Genomic DNA, 6711 nt, shown 5'->3' with positions numbered 1-6711 from the left:
GGATGGCTGGGTCATATGGTACATCTAGTTCTAGATCCTTGAGGAATCGCCATACTGTTTTCCATAATGGTTGAACTAGTTTACAATCCCACCAACAGTGTAAAAGTGTTCCTATTTCTCCACATCCTCTCCAGCACCTGTTGTTTCCTGACTGTTTAATGATTGCCATTCTAACTGGTGTGAGATGGTATCTCATTGTGGTTTTGATTTGCATTTCCCTGATGGCCAGTGATGATGAGCAATTTTTCATGTGTCTGTTGGCTGTATGAATGTCTTCTTTTGAGAAATGTCTGTTCATATCCTTTGCCCACTTTTTGATGGGGTTGTTTGTTTTTTTTTCTTGTAAATTTGTTTGAGTTCTTTGTAGGTTCTGGATATTAGCCCTTTGTCAGATGAGTAGATTGCAAAAATTTTCTCCCATTCTGTAGGTTGAATGTTCACTCTGATGGTAGTTTCTTTTGCTGTGCAGAAACTCTTTAGTTTAATGAGATCCCATATGTCAATTTTGGCTTTTGCTGCCATTGCTTTTGGTGTTTTAGACATGAAGTCTTTGCCCATGCCTATGTGGTGAATGGTACTACCTAGGTTTTCCTCTAGGATTTTTATGGTATTAGGTCTAACATTTAAGTCTCTAATCCATCTGAAATTAATTTTTGTATAAGCAGTAAGGAAAGGATCCAGTTTCAGCTTTCTACTTATGGCTAGCCAATTTTCCCAGCACCATTTATGAAATAGGGAATCCTTTCCCCATTTCTTGTTTCTCTCAGGTTTGTCAAAGATCAGATGGCCGTAGATGTGGGGTATTATTTATGAGGACTGTGTTCTGTGTTGCATTGGTCTATATCTCTGTTTTGGTACCAGTACCATGCTGTTTTGGTTACTGTAGACTTGTAGTATAGTTTGAAGTCAGGTAGCGTGATGCCTCCAGCTTTGTTCTTTTGACCTAGGATTGTCTTGGAGATGCGGGCTCTTTTTTGGTTCCATATGAACTTTAAAGCAGTTTTTTTCAAATTCTGTGAAGAAACTCATTGGTAGCTTGCTGGGGATGACATTGAATCAATAAATTACCTTGGGCAGTATGGCCATTTTCACGATATTGATTCTTCCTCTCCATGAGCATGGTATGTTCTTCCATTTGTTTGTGTCCTCTTTTATTTCACTGAGCAGTGGTTTGTAGTTCTCCTTGAAGAGGTCCTTGACATCCCTTGTAAGTTGGATTCCTACGTATCTTATTCTCTTTGAAACAATTGTGAATGGAAGTTCATTCCTGATTTGGCTCTGTGTTTGTCTGTTACTGGTGTATAAGAATGCTTGTGATTTTTGCACATTAATTTTGTATCCTGAGACTTTGCTGAAGTTGCTTATAAGCTTAAGGAGATTTTGGGCTGAGACAATGGGGTTTTCTAAATATACAATCATGTCATCTGCAAACAGGGACAATTTGACTTCTTCTTGTCCTAACTGAATACCCTTGATTTCTTTCTCTTGCCTAATTGCCCTAGCCAGAACTTCCAACACTATGTTGAATAGGAGTGGTGAGAGAGGGCATCCCTGTTTGTGCCAGTTTTCAAAGGGAATTTTTCCAGTTTTTGCCCATTCAGTATGATATTGGCTGTGGGTTGGTCATAAATAGCTCTTACTATTTTGAGGTACGTTCCATCAATACCGAATTTATTGAGCGTTTTTAGCATGAAGCGCTGTTGAATTTTGTCAAAAGCCTTTTCTGCATCTACTGAGATAATCATGTGGTTCTTGTCTTTGGTTCTGTTTATATGCTGGATTATGTTTATTGATTTGCGAATGTTGAACCAGCCTTCCATCCCAGGGATGAAGCCCACTTGATCATGGTGGATAAGCTTTTTGATGTGTTGCTGAATCCGGTTTGCCAGTATTTTATTGAGGATTTTTGCATCGATGTTCATCAGGGATATTGGTCTAAAATTCTCTTTTTTTTTTGTTGTGTCTCTGCCAGGCTTTGGTATCAGGATGATGTTGGCCTCATAAAATGAGTTAGGGAGGATTTCCTCTTTTTCTATTGATTGGAATAGTTTCAGAAGGAATGGTACCAACTCCTCCTTGTACCTCTGGTAGAATTCAGCTGTGAATCCATCTGGTCCTGGACTTTTTTTGGTTGGTAGGCTATTAATTATTGCCTCAATTTCAGAGCCTGCTATTGGTCTATTCAGGGATTCAACTTCTTCCTGGTTTAGTCTTGGAAGAGTGTAAGTGTCCAGGAAATTATCCATTTCTTCTAGATTTTCCAGTTTATTTGCGTAGAGGTGTTTATAGTATTCTCTGATGGTAGTTTGTATTTCTGTGGGGTCGGTGGTGATATCCCCTTTATCATTTTTAATTGCATCGATTTGATTCTTCTCTCTTTTTTTCTTTATTAGTCTTGCTAGTGGTCTGTCAATTTTGTTGATCTTTTCAAAAAACCAACTCCTGGATTCGTTTATTTTTTGGAGGGTTTTTTGCATCTCTATCTCCTTCAGTTCTGCTCTGATCTTAGTTATTTCTTGCCTTCTGCTAGCTTTCGAATGTGTTTGCTCTTGCTTCTCTAGTTCTTTTAATTGCGATGTTAGAGTGTCAATTTTAGATCTTTCCTGCTTTCTCTTGTGGGCATTTAGTGCTATAAATTTCCCTCTACACACTGCTTTAAATGTCTCCCAGAGATTCTGGTATGTTGTATCTTTCTTCTCATTGGTTTCAAAGAACATCTTTATTTCTGCCTTCATTTCGTTATGTACCCAGTAGTCATTCAGGAGCAGGTTGTTCAGTTTCCATGTAGTTGAGCGGTTTTGATTGAGTTTCTTAGTCTTGAGTTCTAGTTTGATTGCACTGTGGTCTGAGAGACAGTTTGTTATAATTTCTGTTCTTGTACAGTTGCTGAGGAGTGCTTTACTTCCAATTATGTGGTCAATTTTGGAGTAAGTATGATGTGGTGCTGAGAAGAATGTCTAATCTGTTGATTTGGGATGGAGAGTTCTATAGATGTCTATTACGTCTGCTTACTGCAGAGATGAGTTCAATTCCTGGATATCCTTGTTAACTTTCTGTCTCATTGATCTGTCTAATGTTGACAGTGGAGTGTTGAAGTCTCCCATTATTATTGTGTGGGAGTCTAAGTCTCTTTGTAAGTCTCTAAGGACTTGCTTTATGAATCTGGGTGCTCCTGTATTGGGTGCATATATATTTAGGATAGTTAGCTCTTCCTGTTGAATTGATCCCTTTACCATTATGTAATGGCCTTCTTTGTCTCTTTTGATCTTTGATGGTTTAAAGTCTGTTTTATCAGAGACTAGGATTGCAACCCCTGCTTTTTTTTGTTCTCCATTTGCTTGGTAAATCTTCCTCCATCCCTTTATTTTGAGCCTATGTATGTCTCTGCATGTGAGATGGTCTCCTGAATACAGCAGACTGGTGGGTCTTGACTCTTTATCCAGTTTGCCAGTCTGTGTCTTTTAATTGGAGCATTTAGTCCATTTACATTTAAGGTTAAGATTGTTATGTGTGAACTTGATCCTGCCATTATGATATTAACTGGTTATTTTGCTCGTTAATTGATGCAGTTTCTTCCTAGCCTCGATGGTCTTTACATTTTGGCATGTTTTTGCAACGGCTGGTACCGGTTGTTCCTTTCCATGTTAATTGCTTCCTTCAGTGTCTCTTGTAAGGCAGGCCTAGTGGAGACAAAATCTCTAAGCATTTGCTTATCTGTAAAGGATTTTATTTCTCCTTCACTTATGAAACTTAGTTTGACTGGATATGAAATTCTGGGTTGAAAATTCTTTTCTTTAAGAATGTTGAATATTGGCCCCCACTGTCTTCTGGCTTGTAGAGTTTCTGCCAAGAGATCTGCTGTTAGTCTGATGGGCTTCCCTTTGTGAGTAACCCGAACTTTCTCTCTGGCTGCCCTTAAGATTTTTTCCTTCATTTCAACTTAGGTGAATCTGGCAATTATGTGTCTTGGAGTTGCTCTTCTCGAGGAGTATCTTTGTGGCGTTCTCTGTATTTCCTGGATTTGAATGTTGGCCTGCCCTACTAGGTTGGGGAAGTTCTCCTGGATGATATCCTGAAGAGTGTTTTCTAACTTGGTTCCATCTTCCCCCTCAATTTCAGGCACCCCAATCAGATGTAGATTTGGTCTTTTTACATAATCCCATACTTGTTGCAGGCTTTGTTCATTTCTTTTTCTTCTATTTTCTTTTGGTTTCTCTTCTCACTTCATTTCATTCATTTGATCCTCAATCACTGATACTCTTTCTTCCAGTTGATCGAGTCGGTTACTGAAGCTTGTGCATTTGTCACGTATTTCTCGTGTCATGGTTTTCATCTCTTTCATTTCGTTTATGACCTTCTCTGCATTAATTACTCTAGTCATCAATTCTTCCACTATTTTTTCAAGATTTTTAGTTTCTTTGCGCTGGGTACGTAATTCCTCCTTTAGCTTTGAGAAGTTTGATGGACTGAAGCCTTCTTCTCTCATCTCGTCAAAGTCATTCTCCATCCAGCTTTGATCCGTTGCTGGCGATGAGCTGCGCTCCTTTGCCAGGGGAGATGCGCTCTTATTTTTTGAATTTCCAGCTTTTCTGCCCTGCTTTTTCCCCATCTTTGTGGTTTTATCTGCCTCTGGTCTTTGATGATGTTGATATACTGATGGGGTTTTGGTGTAGGTGTCCTTCCTGTTTGATAGTTTTCCTTCTAACAGTCAGGACCCTCAGCTGTAGGTCTGTTGGAGATTGCTTGAGGTCCACTCCAGACCCTGTTTGCCTGGTTATCAGCAGCAGACCTGCAGAAGATAGAATATTGCTGAACAGCGAGTGTACCTGTCTGATTCTTGCTTTGGAATCTTCCTCTCAGGGGTGTACTCCACCCTGTGAGGTGTGGGGTGTCAGACTGCCCCTAGTGGGGGATGTCTCCCAGTTAGGCTACTCAGGGATCAGGGACCCACTTGAGCAGGGAGTCTGTCCCTTCTCAGATCTCAACCTCCGTGTTGGGAGATCCACTGCTCTCTTCAAAGCTGTCAGACAGAGTCATTTGTGTCTGCAGAGGTTTCTGCTGTTTTTGTTATTGTTTACTGTGCCCTGTCCCCAGAGGTGGAGTCTACAGAGACAGGCAAGTTTCCTTGAGCTGCTGTGAGCTCCACCCAGTTCGAGCTTCCCAGCAGCTTTTTTTACCTACTTAAGCCTCAGCAATGACGGGTGCCCCTCCCCAAACCTCGCTGCTGCCTTGCCGCGATATCGCAGACTGCTGTGCTAGCAATGAGGGAGGCTCCGTGGGCATGGGACCCTCCCGGCCAGGTGTGGGATATGATCTCCTGGTGTGCTTGTTTGCTTAAAGCGCAGTATTGGGGTGGGAGTTACCCGATTTTCCAGGTGTTGTGTGTCTCAGTTCCCCTGGCTAGGAAAAGGGATTCCCTTCCCCCTTGCGCTTCCCAGGTGAGGCGATGCCTCGCCCTGCTTCAGCTCTCACTGGTCGGGCTGCAGCAGCTGACCAGCACCGATAGTCCGGCACTCCACAGTGAGATGAACCCAGTACCTCAGTTGAAAATGCAGAAATCACTGGTCTTCTGTGTCACTCGCTCTGGGAGTTGGAGACTGGAGCTGTTCCTATTCGGCCATCTTGCTTCTCTTTTAAGTTTTTGTCTGAAGATATTTCCTTTTTCACTGTAGCCCTCAATGCTCTCCCAAATATCACTTTGCAGATTCCACGAGAATAGTGTTAGCAAACAGCTACATAAACAGAAAGGTGGAACGCTGTGAGGTGAAGGCACAGGTCACATAGAAGTTTCTCAGAACACTTCCTTTCAGTTTTTATCTGAAGATATTTCCTTTTTCACTGTAGCCCACAATGAGCTCCCAAATATCACTTTGCAGATTCCAGGGAAGAGCATTAGCAACCAGCTACATGGACAGAAAGTTGGAACTCTGTGAGGTGAATGCACAGGCCACATATAAGTTTCTCAGAATGCTTCCTTTCAGTTTTTATCTGAAGTTATTTCCTTTTTTTCCCTGTAACCCTCAATGCTCTCCCAAATATCACTTTGCAGATTCCACGAGAAGAGTGTTAGCAAACACCTACAGGAACAGAAAGTTGGAACTCTGGGAGATGAACTCTGAGAACAGAAAGACATTTCTCAGAAAACTTCTTTCTCATTTTTATCTGGGGATTTTTCCTTTGGCTGTATACTCTTTCAAGTGATCCGAAATATCAGTTCTCAGATTCAACAAAAACTAGACTAGCAAACAGCTCCATGAAGTACAGCTGTAACTCAGTAAGTTGAATTCACACATCACAAAGCAGTTTCTCAGAAAGCTTCTTTCTACTTTTTACCTGAAGATATTTCCTTTGTTACAATAAGCTTCATTTGGCAATGAAATATCTCACTGCAGTTTTGGAGAAAACTGTGTTAGCAAACGCATCAATGACCAGAAAATTGTAACTCTGTGAGTTGCATTCACACGTCACAATGCAGTTTCTCAGAACGCTTCTTTTCAGTTTTATCCTGAATATATTTCCTTTTTCACTGTGGCCCTCAAAGTGCTCCCAAATATCACTTTACAGATTCCAAGAGAAGAGTGTTAGCAAACAGCTACATGAACAGAAAGCTGGAACACTGTGAGATGAATTCAGAGATCAGAAAGGCATTTCTCAGAAAACTTCTTTCTTGTTTTTATCTTGGGATATTTCCTTTGGCTTTATACTCTTCAA

Source organism: Macaca thibetana, chromosome 4 (genome assembly GCF_024542745.1).
Source record: "Macaca thibetana thibetana isolate TM-01 chromosome 4, ASM2454274v1, whole genome shotgun sequence".
Classification (NCBI taxonomy): domain Eukaryota; kingdom Metazoa; phylum Chordata; class Mammalia; order Primates; family Cercopithecidae; genus Macaca; species Macaca thibetana.
Note: the sequence above shows the minus strand (reverse complement) of the source record.